The sequence below is a fragment of the Phalacrocorax aristotelis genome, chromosome 1, assembly GCF_949628215.1.
Source record: "Phalacrocorax aristotelis chromosome 1, bGulAri2.1, whole genome shotgun sequence".
Lineage (NCBI taxonomy): Eukaryota > Metazoa > Chordata > Aves > Suliformes > Phalacrocoracidae > Phalacrocorax > Phalacrocorax aristotelis.
The window spans coordinates 84307158-84322574 of record NC_134276.1 but is presented as its reverse complement, the minus strand read 5'-3'; positions in this window follow the sequence as shown (position 1 = coordinate 84322574).

The following is a 15417-nucleotide window of genomic DNA, read 5'->3' as shown; positions in this document are numbered from 1 at the left end:
GCTGTCATCCTAGGGCCCTGAAGACTTTCTTGATTGCCTTTGGACTTCTTGTGCAACTTCACCACTGCCTACCTGAAAAAACAATAATGGACAGTAATATGAGGGCTGTACCAGGGTAGGAAGGTTTCTCTTCACATCTTTAAGGCAGGCCCCAAGGAGGCAGCAGACTTCCCTAAGAAGTGGGTCCAGTCTGCATATTGGGCCTTCTGTTCCCTTCAGAAGGGAGTCTCCTATGACAATGACCCATCTTTTTTTCTTTATGGAAGCAGTTTTGACGCAGAGCATAGGCCAACTTAACCTTGGCAACCCCTCCAAGCTAGATGAATCATTGTCCTCATTATTTGGTTTCACTTGCAGAGCCTCATACCTATTAAGCAAGAGCACCTGGGAAGGTGGGGCAGCCACAGAGGAGCCGCACCTGCTGTGCTGGGCAGGAGCTTGTCGCCATTGCCCCCTATCCCTTCAGCCACTGTGTTCTGCCAGATGGAGAGAGGACAGGGAAACCTCTGCATCATGCATCCTTTCTGCCTGTTGGGCCTGTCCCAGGGAAGGTAGGGTGCGATTCCAGTAGTCTATCTCTCTGTCGCACTCCCTGATGCTCCTCAACCTACTCATCTCCTCCCAGATCTGTGTCACTAAGCAGAGGAGTTCCCCTACCTGGGTGCACCTCCCACAGGTGTGCTCGCTGCTGCTGTCCGATACTGGCGTAAGAGCAGGGCACACAGTGCAGCTGGACGGCTGGGTGGCAGCGTGTTCCTGCCAGAGCTCTGTCTGGGAAGCTGTGTCAGTCGCGGTGGGTGCAGAGCTTAGAGAGGCCATGGCTTTCTGCTGGGTGGAAACCATTGCTCCCCGGTTGAGCTGACAGAGCTTCAGTGCCATTCCTGCATGCCCTTCCACGCAAACTGCCATGCAAATGAGTAATGAATACAATGAACCACCTCAGTATTTCCCATGCCTAGGTCCTGCTGTGATTTGACCCTTGCTCTGAAGCTTCAGGCTGCATGGGCTGCCAGAGGCAACTGCACCCTTACATGTGGATGTGCAGTCTCCTTTGCCTGAAGAGCTCAGTTTCTCTTTTTCTTACAACAAGCAAGATCAAGGATAGGCCATTTTGGAAAGTGTTCCAGATTCTCAGTTCATGTAACTGGAAACTTGCAAAACATTTTATATTAGGTATGAGTTTTCGTTTTCTAAACATATATCCTGCTCTGCTTTACAGTGTGAAATCTAAGTGAGTGCAATAAAATGCATGAAATTTCTTGTTAATCTGTGAAGAACAATTCATTTGGCAGTACTTAGATTTTTATGATCCCTCAAATTTCAAAAGCTTTGCAATGCAGTATATAAATCCTGGTACAAGGAATTTCATATCTTTATTTTTCACCTATTTTACCTTTTTCCCTTTACCACTGTAAATGAGATAGGACTCCAGAAGACTTAATAAAGATAGCCTGATGCAAAATTAAAAGCCAGAGAAATACTTCATTGATTTAACTGTGAATAAGAGAATCCTATAAATATATTGCCATCCTCTTCACATGAATTTAGTCTAAACAGAAACCTCAGGATTTGCTGTAAAATGTTTGCACTGGAAGACTCCCTTCTAGCACTAGAAAGCTCCTTCATATGCTTATGACAGCTGCAAGGAAGGTTTGCTAAATCTATTCAGTTTGGAAAAAGCAGGTTTTAGGAAATGCTGGAAGGTGCAGTCCAGCCAGCTTGCTGTGCCTGTTGGACTTTTGGAAGGGGATGTGAAAATGAGAGCTTACCCCCTTGGAAACTGGAAGGGAGTGAGGGCACTGCACCAGAGAGGATAGTCTCTGTGTTCCTGCAGCTTGTGCGGATTATAAATTTGGTGTTGTTTGGGTTTGATGCAGCACACAGAGAAGGGCCTGGGAGGTTCCCACTGTGCCAGCGGATCTATGGTGAGGAGACCTTTGTGAACTAAAGAGGTGGACCAGCTCAACACAGCAACAGCCTGAAGCCTTGCTAGCATGCTAGAAATGCACGGTAACACACCATAGATTGAACTACAGTTATGTCCAGGGTATAAAGCAACACATTTTTCAGTCTGATTTAAACATTGATTTTGAACCCTAGTTATGGCAGAAGGGGCTGTTGTTTGTGCATGCAGAACCGCAATAAGTCACTTTGTTCTGACCTGGCCTTTCTTCTTAAGCACACCAAATCAGCGCGTATTTTGTGATCAATGTAGTTATATACTTACACTGCTCAATGGGAGCCAGTCTCCCTTTGCTGTGATAGAGCAAAGGCTGCAAAAATGAGCAGGTGAACTGCATTTTTCAGACAAGCAGTGCTGACACTTCCTTTGTGTTCAGAAACCACAGGCTCAGCTGGGTTTTTCAAGGGTTTTCAGCCATGTATTTTTTCTTGAGTAATTTTTTGAAACTTTTCTCCTTAGGCACAAGACAGAAAAACCTTACCGTTTCAAACAAAAGTACCTCACTTAAGAACTGGGCTTCAAGAAACAGACAGATGTCATAACAGTGTGAGGCTTGTGACTTAGTAGCTGGAGCTGCAACGCTGCTTGCAGCAGAGCTCGCAGGACAAGAATTGATAGGTGCTAGTACTTACTGCTGGGAAAAGTGAGCACCTGTTAGTCTGAAAGCCCGTGTTGATAGAGCACAGCCTCATACCACATAGAGACAGCCCAACCAGCTTTACATGAACTAATTTGGCTACCAGGAACAGGACAGCAATGGGGTAATCACAGTGTCTTTGTGGTCTGAAAATCAATAAGTTAACGTAGGAAGAATACCACATCAGAAGGGCTTCTTCCAGGATCCAGGCTACCTTCAGTCTGGTTGGGTATTGGCATGTGGACTGTACAGCCTTTCCCTTTCTCCTGGAGACCAGAAAACATACATTTAATGAGAACAGCAACTATTCACTGTTCAGCCTTCCTCCTCTGTGGGTGTGAATGGAGAAAATCCAATAGTGGGATACACTTCAGTTCTCGATCCTGCTGGCCTGGATGCATGGCTGGGACTCCCTGAAATGGTGACAGAATAGCAGTCCTTTTGGGTGCTGTCAAAGCCCCGCTGTAGGTAGGAACAGTGTGTGACAGTTGAGGTTTTCTGTTACATGATTCCTGCCTCAGATTCGTGAATGGGGCTTAGGAGCTCTGGAAATCATTCCAGCTCCAGGACTGGTTTTGGTGGCAACTTTAACTCTAACTGCATAGCACCTTGCCAGATGGAAAAATTACACTGGTGCAATTCTTTATTAAGCGGACGGGAATTATAATAGAGCCAGGTCTCAGGAACAGGTAAGTGTTTAGTAAAATGGCATAATTCTGTTAGTAGTTCTTTGAAGATCCCTTTTTCAGCTTGTGGGGAATGTGGCAATTAGGTTTGAAGCTGTTAAGAAAAAAGAGACACAGGAACTTTTCAGCCATTATGATCAAGTAATTACTGAAGGTTCATTACTTACTTACTGGGGCTATGCTTCCTGTAATACAAATTTGAGCAAGCGGTGAACATCTTGAGCAGACTCTGCATGATCCTGCATTACCTGTGGCTGGGGAGAAAAGGAGGAGAGGACACAGGCTTGGCTTTTCTAGTCTACTTTGCTGATATACTTTTTCCTTGTGGTTCTCAGAGACTGGGATGATGCAATCCCTTCAGTTCCAGCACAACCATTAAGGTCCTTTTAAAACTTAGAAACAACTATCAGGACTTCAGCTATGGCTTAGCAAATGTATCATAATAACATTTGGAGGGGGATTATGGTTATTAATCTAAAATTATGTATTGTTTCATAATTGTTCCAAAAATTATTTCTTTTTGGGGAATTTCGTCATGCAGATGTTATGTAGAATATCAGTTACCTTAAAGTCTTTTTAAACTCTAGCATGAGATTGAAGCAGGTCGCTGCGTTCTTGTATTTCGGTGATCTTATGGATCTTATTCCTTGCTTATCTTTCTTGCATGTGGTGCCCCTTCCAGGCATGAGGTGATGGCATGTGCTCTTCATGTGTTAAACAATACTTTTTTGACTTTTATGGAGCTATACAGACTGATGTTGTTCAAAATATTTTAATAAATTATTTCTATAAACTCAGCTTTTCTCCCCTGCAAACAAAACCCCTTAATTAAGAATTAGAGAAAACAAAACACCCTCTTTCAGCATTTTCAAAAGGAACCCTTTTCACTTTTCAGTCTAAAATGAGTTTCAGTTTTAGTAAATCTTACTAAAGAAAAATCTTGACATTAAAACAGTTTAAAAGAAGTGAGAAGATGTTAAGAATAAATATTGTTCAACACCAAATACTGTGCCTCTATCTCTTCTTTTCATTTAGGATTATTGAAATAATTTGCTGGCCAAAAACTTTATTCTCTCCATGGGTTCTGACCAGGGAGGAAAAAAATATTTTTTAAAATCCTATAAAAAGTAAACAAAACCAGTTGTCTGTATGGTTGTAATTAAAGCATATGACAGAATTCGGTAGGCAGATTGCTTGTGTCTATGGGAAGAGCAGAAACTAAATGGTAATTCCTTACAAATTTAAAATGTCAGAGAAACAGAGGTTTCTTTTTCACGTGGAAAACATATTTGTCCTAATGAGGTAAAGTGTTTAGAGACTTCTCTCTTGTGTTTCACTAGGTCTGGTGGGATTTTTTTCTATGTAGTCTAGAGTTTAAAATAAAAACATTAACCTTAAAGAAATTAGTATTTTTCCAGTTTGACAATGTGGATGTTAGCATCCTCTTCTGATACTCTTTAAATCATTCAGGAAGTATGTCAGCAAGACCCCTTCTTTCCAAGCTGGAAGCTTTTATGAGGGGTCCAGAGCTGACCCAGAGCCTGGCAGCAGCTGGCTTCCTGCCTGCAATAAGCCTGTTTATTTATGCACTACATCAGGAGCAACAGAGGTGCCAGAATAGACTATGGGGGTTTCCTCCAGCATGAAGGAAATCCCACCATCTAAAAATAGAAATAGTTTGGAAACAGACAGGGATTTCAACCTTTTAATGGTTTACATAACAGCTATGCCACAGCTACAAAAGAGTGCACACATCATGTCCCTGCTTAAATGCCAATAAGGAGATCTGTTGCGATGCACAAGGTTAAGTGGAAACGTCAGTCTGATTGACCGATGTTTTTAAAAGACTTAGTATCTGGTAGAAGGACCCAAACTGGCTTTTATGCTTCATTTGTTCCCATCCTTTGGACAGCAGTATGTCTGTGAGGCAAAGAGTTTTCCTCCCCTCCCCTCCCCTCCCCTCCCCTCCCCGGTGCAGCTGTGACAGCTCTCTGAAAGACTTTCACCTTGCCATTAATGCTTGGGGTGGGGGGGGAAGAGGGGGGGAGTTATCCGTAGTGTTAAGCTCACTGGCTTCATGAACTTACATGTAGGACAAATTTGACTAACAGTTTCCACATGAAGGATTATCAGAAGACCTGCTGGCCTCTTGTATTTTATAGACACGCATTTTATACAGCCAGTGAGCTGTGCTTGGGTCTCAGCGGTGACCAAAGCAACCAACAGGTTGCCCTGGACTAAAGGCTGTAAAAAGCCCTCCCTGTGAAATGGTCTCACTTTCTTCCTTTCGTATACAAAGCTGGTGGGTAAAGCATATAAATCTAATTGAAGAATGGCTGATCTACTTTTTAGTTTATTGCCTTACTGTCACTGCAAATCTATTCAACAATCCATTACAAAACAAAGCCTCTTGTTTTTCTGCGGTGACAGTGTATAATGCACATCTGTTATCAAATTAAACGGAGGAACCAAGAGTAATTTTTTGCCCAATTTATTAGATGGCTTTGGCTGTTCTTTTTTCACGGCCTAGTCAATTTTCAACCTGCTAGGACAAATTAATCTATGCGCAACTATGGCACACACCCCAAGAAATAACCTTCAGTAGCGTGTATGCGTGCCAGTTTTGTGCGAGAGTACTTGAGTGAAAGCAAAACCATGGGTGCAGGAGATGAAATTTTTCTGGTAAAAAATACATCTCATGTTGCTTTGGGATTTTGTCACAGATTTAATCTTTCCCGTAGATATAGAGTTTTTGTCTTTAAGGGGATTTTTTTCAATTGTTGATTTAAGACTGACAGACAGACGTAGAATATAATGACATGACCCTGCCATCTACTAGGTAAGATGCTGAAACACCAGAGATAGATATTTACATCTCAGAAACAAATCTGCATACTTGACCTCTAGGATAATTTTCTTGGTTTGTGCAAAGCTTTCACATTTTTACCTAACTGCTGAGCTTAGCAGAAAACATCACTGATCGCATGAAAAGGTCAAATTAAAGCTGCTGTGTTCAGATTAGTTGAAAGCATTGCTATTTCCCTTGCACAAAAATATATTTTCTTTTGCGTCCCCCTAATCCATACTGCCACTGCAAATACACACACACAAGCATATTTTTCCTTTATCATCGACACAGATTGTAAATAAACCCATTCTGGTATGGTAAACTCTGTGAGTTGCTCTTACTTTTTATTTAATGTATTCTACTTGCATCCAGATATTTATTGTTTGGAGCTAGCTGTGGTAGCTGAATTTTTAAAATTTAATAGAAGTGACCGAGTGCATTAAAGATCACTCTCAACAGTGATGCTTCACCTTTACCTGTATTCCCACAGAACAGCCAGCAATTAGAGACACCATCATTACTGCCTCATAACAAATGCTTCACACGTCCGACGATACTTCTAATGAGACCATTTCTGAAGCTACCACTCTGCAGGAGGAAGTGCCCATTAACTGACACACTGGATTAGTGCTCTCCCTTTATAGGCTTACCCCATGTGTTGAGGAGAATTGTATAATGCATGATGCTGCATAATCAAAGCAGGAAAACTGGAGCACAAGTACGGACAGGAACAAGTCACTGGCAAAGGGAAAGAGCTCTTCCATTTTTGCTTAAGTCTTGTCTCTTATAAATATGAGCTCACCTAAAATATTAATTCAAAAGCCTCGTAAAACTGCTCAGTCCATTATACCAACGTGGCAGTGACTATGCATTGCTATGTACAAAGTTATGGCCTTGCCATAAAGCTGTATGGACCTGTAAAGATCATTAAGTGATTTTATCCTCATAGTACCTCTAGCATTGCAAGAAGGTGTTCTCTTACCAGTTTTCTTGGTGGGGAACTGAGGTGCAAGTTTGCAGTAGTGGCCTAGCCATACTCTTTCTTATTCAGGTCTCTCTTGGACAAAGTAGTGAGGAGCTATGGAGCAGGCTATGCAGAGCTGTAATTGGAAGACTTGCATCAGTCTTTTCATGGTGATGTGGATATGTGTGTTTTTAAACAGCTGACGCAGGCAACTTTATTGCTCTTACTTTCTAGCTAAGAAAGAAAGGACATTAGCCCTTCTGCTTAGCACCTGACTTTCTAGGTAACCTCAGGCTGATAAACTGATAATTCAGGAATAATATCTGTTAGTCCATAGGACATGTTATTTCATCCAGAATTAATTTGTCGATGATTTCCATAGCATGGATATGAAAATCAACTCTTGTGTATCCAGCTATTTGTTTAAACAGTATGATTTTACCTGTATAGATATCATTTAGGGATGGGTAAAAACCAGTCAGTCGTGTGGCCTGCTGTGTTCTTTGGCAACTTTAAAAGTCTAAATTTAGTCTAAATTTTCTGTCACTCTGCTAGACCAAAAATATATCAAAATACCACTCAGCATCTTACTGAACTTGTGGCCAGAAGCTTGGTAGGGTTTCATGGGACTGCGAGTCTCCCTCTTCCCACCCCTTTCAGTGGTCCTGAGTTCCCCAGACACTCTGATCAGGCCAAGACGACAGGTAGTGTCCTTGTAGCACTTCCTTCTGTGGTAGACACCTCAGCATGAGGAGACACAGGGACACCAACCTCACCTCAGTGGGCTCACTTAGAGAGACATGAGCCAGGTGGAAGAGAAAAAGTGTAGTCCCTTTGGTGTCATTCCCTCTGCACAGCTGGAGGTAATGAACAGCTGGAGGAGGGAAACTGTGCAGGCATCCGTGCCTCAGCCCTATGGAGGGTGTAGGAGCAGGGCAGGGAAGCAGGATGATGCAGGACAGGGCTAAGCTCTGCAAAGAGGGGCAGAGAGGAGTATGAGATTCATATTGTATCTTCCAGGATAACTGGTTCCTGATAACTTTGGTATCCAGTGGCAACCCCAAGGTTTAGGAAAGTGGTACTGCCATGGCATTGGTATAGTGGTTATCACTGGTCCCACTACAGTCATTGAAGAGAAACAAGGAGATTCAAATCTGGCTGATACAAACCCAGATTGGGGATTTTCCATGTCTGATGATGTAGCCAGCTCCCCTTTTAGTCAGAGCTTGCTTTCAGAGGCTGCTACTAAGTAGTTTTGAGATGAAAACACAGCTTATATTTGTGTGACTAAGAGCACCGTGGGGACTTATAAAAGTGACCCGACTTGCTTGCTTTCCAAGAGTCCAAATAATCTCTTGAATGCACGTCCTAGTTGGGTATATGCTTCCAAGTTAAGTCTTCCTTACCAATTTATGCCATGACCCCTAAAGGCGAATGCATTTGGAAAATATAATAATTAGTAAATAAAAAACCCAGCAACATAAAAAAAATAATAAATTAGTTATAATCATGATAGTTATTATTGTATATATAAATGTTAGGTGATTATGCCAGAAATTATTTCTTGCAGGTTTTCAAGCATTAATTGAAAATTAATTTGATTAATTGGACTTGATCTTCTGATGAAATAAACCTATGTATGAAATGACCTCTTGTCTGAAACAACCTCTTGTCACCATTTTTTTCTCCAATGACATGAAAGAAGGACTAAGTAGTGGCAAAAGTCTGCTTTCTGTATGTGATTACACACAGGTTCCAGTCTAGATGGAGAACTTCCTAGAAAATAAAAGTAGTGAATATCTGTGCCCACCTAGAGGAAGAACTCTTATATCTATTAGACCTTCATAAAACTCACTGAGTATATAACATCAAACATTAAAAAAATCGAAGTATACGAATAGAGGCAATAATATAGACTGTGAAATTGTAGTGTCTGCTTTATGGAAAAGATAAAACCTTCACAGGATCCCCACAACAATCTGTGTCTCATTAACCTATCCTATTTTATGAATTCTCATTAAACATGTCAATTACTACTTCTATTATGTCAGCTCAAAATGCTATTCAGCTAATTAGTAAATTACTTTTTGGTTTATTATCACTCCTTTAACTCTCTGGGCAGCAGGTGAAAGCAAAGGGTGAGTCCCAGTGAAAGGGACGTGAGCACTGAAAGTCTGAGCAAAAGTTCTGGCCATCTCTCTGTGTCTTCTTTTTTTTTTGCATGATGGATGTCCCAGTGCCACAGAATATTAGAAAAATAGGTCTGAACATGAATGTCAGCCTTGAGAAAGGCATAACTTGTGCTGTCCCAGAAATTCCTAATGAGGAAAACCCCATACCTCTCCAGGAAGTCTGCTTCAGATCAATCTCCTTTCTGTAAATTAGTTTTTCCTGTAGTCTAAAGAAAATCTCTCGTCCTGCAATTTAAGCTCACGACTTTTTGTTCCATCCATGCAGGACAAAGAAACCAGTTCATTGCATTTCTCTCTGCAGCAGTTTTTTTCATACAGAAAGACTGACTTGGTGTCTCCCTTTAGTCTACTTCCCACTTGAAACCTCCATTTCTTCTATCTGCCATCAGACATCCTACACTGTATACCTGAGCCTGTATTTGTTGCTTTTCTCTCAGTTATGTCTTTTCTGAAGCCTGAGTGCCCAAAGTGTTCTGGCTGATGCGTACCCAGCCCTAGCCAGAGTTACAGGATTGTTTTTGTGTGCTTTGCACACTGTATGCTCAGACATAGTGTCCATGAGAAAGCGTGCCTTTTTAGGATGTATGTAGCACTATAAGCTCATATTCAGCTTCTGATTTACTAAAAGAAGCGGCTCCTTTTCTGCACGCTGCCTTTCTCCTACCATCTCTTTGCACAGCTAATTATTCCTGCTGAAGACAGAGTTGGATTTCACACAGTAGTTTGGGGCCATAACTCCAATTTATCAATATTATTTAAAATTCTAATCCTGTTCTTCAATATAAGATCAGTTTAGAGTACTCTTAAAGTTTGAAAAAAGTGTTTTCTATTTCATCATTAATGTTTTCTTCTACATAATCAGTGAAAACAATGAATAGTTCACAAGAACTCTGTAAATCTCTGTCCAGTACTTCTGTTTAGTGCCACCGTGCCCTGCAGATATCTATGCTCTAAGTACGTTTTTACAAACAGTTTTGAACCCTCTTACATTAGCTTCATCTAGACTGTGTTGCTTAGATAGCTTACAAGAAAGTCAGGCAAAACAGTGTATATAAGCTTAATGGAGTCTAGTAACGTCACATTACTGATTCTTCAGTTTCTTTAGACGTGCTACACTTTCAAGGAAGGAAATTAATGGTTTGATATGATATGTTATTTAGAAATTAATCTTGGCTCTTTCTTAAACTCTTGCTATTTTCCCAGCATCTGCAGTTGCTTGTCGGGTAATTCATTCCAATATCTTTCCTGGCTCTGAAGTTGGACACAGTGTCTTCTGGGTCCCCAGAAATTCTTCTGTCTCCTGTTGGAAGACGGTGCTATGATCATTCATCTTCCACCTTCTGAAATGTCACCTGTCCTCAGCAGGCATTCTCAAAAATAAGCTCTGTTTGTTCTGAAATTATTTTAGCCCATTCTTTAAATATCTTAAAAAAAAAATTCATATCAGGTCCAGCTGGGCTGAAATAAAAATGCAGCTACACTGTCTTTTCTAAACTTTTCCTTCTGTATTCTAACCTGAGTTCTTGTCATTCTGATGCCGGTGTGAATTTGGTTAGTAATCCAGTTACAGCCACATTTTCTGGTGAAGAGTGGAGGGAAGAAGACACTAAAGATTGCTGCCTTTTTCCTTCCATCCATCAACATAGCTTTACCTTGCTGTTGAGAGCTGTTCATCCTCAGGGAAGCTGAAGAGAAAGGGACAAGGGTCCATACTGGATATCTGCCAACATCTTTCCACTCACTCTAACAGACTGTTTCAAAATAAGGTTCTATTCATGCACACAGAAGTGAGATAAAGACCTTAAAATGCATAAAGGAAAATTAGGGGGATTCTGTAGAATTTTCACTCTTAAGGGTAGAAATATGAAAATATATATATGAATTTCACCTCTCTTTTTTCTATTTCATTTTTGAAACTAGATTTAAAAAGGGTACCTTTTTTTTATTCCATATTTGGAAAGTGGCCAGAAGGGGACTGGAAGTTTTGATTTCCAAGACATTATACTTCCCATATTGAAAACAGTAGGAAAAGGGAAGGGAAGAGCAAAGTTAAACATCATCTTCCAGTAGTATGATCAAAGCGTATACCTTTCCTTCAGTTTGAAAAAGAAAGGAGCTAAGTCTGAACCAGTGCATACAGATTATATATTCCAACTAATTTTAGCCCCCTAGCCCATGGCAGTGAGACGTATGCTAGAAAATTAGCTGATGCTAGTGACAAAATTTCCCGAAAAGGAGCAATGAAAATTGATACCTGGAATGTCATTTCTTCTCAAGCAGGCTACTTACTCATCTTCAGAACATCTTTTCAACTGTGAAGTAGTTTAACTATGTCACTTGAGAGTGTGCATGTAATAACCAAAAAAGAATTTATGGCAACATTCCCTAATTCATTTTTCATGCCTATTTCAATTATATAATGCATTGGAAATCCATCTTACTCATTATATCTTGGGCTGATTGAGAAGGTGGCAAGAAGCATCCAGTTAATAACAATTGAATTACAACAAAAGTTAACCATAATTATTCCCCAGTCCTTAAAGGATAATAATAGAGGGCTATGCATCCTCAGGGCTCAGTACTGTTGCCAAAATGTATGCAGGGAAAATTTAGGGTGAAAATATTTGCTTAGTATCAGCAAAAATATTAAGAAAATGAAATGTATGTAATAACAAACCTTGCTACTCAGAAACAGTTGTATTGTGGTTTTCCATTGGAAAAGCAAAGGCATAATAATCTATTAAATTAAAACTCATGTTTTCTCACTAATACTGAAAAGCAACGTTAGGTTGTAATAACAAGACAAACATGATGATAAAACAATTAGGATGGATGTAGGCTTGATGTAAAGGTAAATGAATGGCATGAAGAGTCAATAAGAATAAAACAGCCTAATGAATATGCCAAATGCAGGTTGGAAAGTAGTGGAAAATAAGTACATAAAATATGAGATCAAGGCATGTTTAAGGAGAAGATGATTCCAAAGTACTCTCCCAGGAACCTATCGCAAGGTAGGAATTATGACTTGTCTTTCTCCTTTGCTGTAATTGAGCCTTTATAAGGAAAAAACTGTTTGAGATGAGTAGGGAACCTTTCCCCATGAGTCAGTTTCTGCTGAGTTAAACCTGTGGGCTCCAGTACTAATTTTGGATGGACTTTCCAGAAGCAAATCTAGCAAAAATGCCAAGTACATATTTACTCCTCTTTAATCTAAGATACCAGGGTGTGTGCAAGTGGTAGAGCACCCTTCTGCAGCCCAAGAACAGGCAGCTGGAGACTCTGCTTGAGGAGAGTGCTCTGCACTCTGCTGCTCACTGGGCACCTACAGATGTCCCACCTGAAGGAGACTGCTTTTCTTATGGTGAGGTTTAGACTACAAGCCTCTTTTTGCAGAGACAGACTACCACACCACAGGAGCTTCCCTGGCCCAGTTTGGGAGCTGCCTTAATGGAAAATTGAGTGGATATTTAAAGGAAGTACCTGTCGGTGGATCTGAGATTTTAAACAAGTGTGGCAATTAATGCTGAGCTGGAGTTTGTATATAGTAGACATGTTGCCATTGGGAAACGAACTGAGTAAGAAATTATTAATTTCACATGGCCTACCTGATGCTCAACATGGAGTTTCTTTTCTCTGTCAGTTGTGTAAAATTTGTACATTTTAATGCAGCACACTTTTCAAGAAACCTGCAGAGAATATGACTTCCAAGTTGTACATTACACATACAGTCACATCCAACCAAGGAAACCAAAACTTTACAGCTTAATATTCAAGAAGTAGAAGGCTAAAAGACATTGCTGTTTATGAGATGCCATGAGAAAAAATTATTCTTATGCAAGGTGCCTAGATTGAATTGGCAGGCAGATCAATGTGTTATTCAGCACTGTAGTGGAGGAGCAGTATATTTGTTTCCTACAGCACTACAATCGTAAAAATAAGTCAGAGAATCAGACTATCCATACTTTAATGAATATTCATTATCTTGCCATATGGATCCTGCTTCTATATATAAGATCTTTTAAATATTCCGTACTCTTTAAAGATGCCCACAGAAATATAGAGGCAAGTTTTTTTTTCTTTTATATACCTCATTGTATTATATGAAATAGATTTTCATAATAAAATGGAACAAAAATTAGAATTCTTTTTTAATTGAAAGGGGCTATAAAGAAAAACAAGTTAATAAAGGATGAACTGGTACATTAAACAATCATTTTTTATTCTGAGTTATCTCCAGTCTTACTGAAGCTTCTGCAAATCAGATATTTAAATGAACAGGGATTGCACTTTTATAGGCTGTGCTTTTGGCAATTGCGTTGTTAAAACCTAGGAGGAAAGACTTGATCACAGAAACGTGTTTTCAGTTCAAAAGTTCAGTTACACTTTGACTGAAAACAAGACCATTTGGTTGCACATGTGTCCTAGTTTCCTTATGAAACACCTCGTAAGTATTACAGATGAAGTTAAGAGCCGAAGCTAGAGCAGAGCACATCTGACTCGTCTCACTATAATGCTGGTAAGAAAAATTTTGACCCTTGGGAGAATCCAGGCCCACAGATCAGCCTTGTTGTTGGACCCATTTTTCATAAAACTGAGCTAATTGAGATTTGCCGTCGCTTTAATTTATATCATGTTTCACAGCAGAGGAGGGTTATTGGACTGTGTCATGGTCTAATGTAGTTTGGGTGATCCATGATTTGCCCTCTAGACCTCCCATGCTCATGTGCAGGCAACTGAAGGCAGCATCACTCCTTACTTCAGAATCCATGGATGAGGCATTCAGTGGCTGCGCTGGGTTTCCACAGAAAGCTGCATTTCAGCAGTGGGTAAAGTGTGTCTTACTCATACCAGATAACATGAATTTCTTCCAGAAAAAAAGGATTTCTGTGAAGTTTTATGTTAATTGGTGTCATCCTAATTAATTAATAAGTATAAATAGCAAATGTATCAGAGGATTCAGAGTATCTAAAAGCTACTTCACAACAGTGTTTATAGATACGATATTGTGAGTTATATCTGGAGGTGGTGATATTCAGAGGATTTGTGCTGATTTATATCAGCTTTAGTGATCTTGTCCTTTGGATGAATTCCACTGCACATCAGAGAGGAAGGTACTCATTTTCCCAGGAGTTTGCCCAGCTGAAAGCTATAGATCAAGCTATGCACACTTTAAAAAGCAGCACTTTTGCCTCTGGTATAATTCAAAAGGTAGCAGGAAGAATTTTTTTTCTATATTCAATTGTCCCATAGTTTAAACCTCAGTAATTCACCCTAATTACAGAACACCAAGTCTAAGCCTGAATCAAATCTTTTAGGAATAACACTTTAAATTACTGCAGGTCTTTAAAGCAACTACCTTTTGCTTTTCCAGCTATATCTAAAAGTCCAGATTAAAGAACATAAAAGAGTACATACTGCAGATTCTTTTTTTTCTCTCTCACTTATACTATTTTATACCAACATAACTTCACTGTTTTCCCTGGAGCTGCCCATCATTTACACTGGTAAGAGAGTAAGGATAATCATGCTTTATCTCCAGATATATAAATAAGAATGCATAGGTGAAGAAAATCTACAACTTGAGTTACATTCAGAGCTGGACAGAAGGAATCTATTTTGTCAAAATACAAACCTCCACCAAACTACTTGCATCATTTTATACCCTCTTCTACCTGTCAACTTTGAATTTAACCCCACTAGCAGCTGCTGCGACTTGAATTCAAGGAGAGCAGAGCAATAACTGGGAGAGAAGAGCTCAGAGGTACAATCCAGGTACCAGCAGTGGGGTACAACAGATTACCTTAGGTTGGCTTCATTCTGACACCTGAATTTAGGTGTCCTTCTGTGAGTCTGGTGTTTCAGCTCCCCTTACAGACAGTGTAGTCAGTTGGAGCATGTCAAGCTCTTCAGCTCACACCCAGCCTTCGTTCAGCTGCCCAGATGTTAGCACCTAGCACCAGGCAAGGTCCACCAGGTATCCTGTCTGGTGTTGCTGCTGGACCAAACATGTGGGATCATCCTCTTGGCCCTGTGCTATGCCTCAGAGTCAACTGAGGGCACTTCAAGCACTCTAGGGCACCTCAAATGACACTGGACACTTACTTGTGGGCAAGAGAATCACACCCCT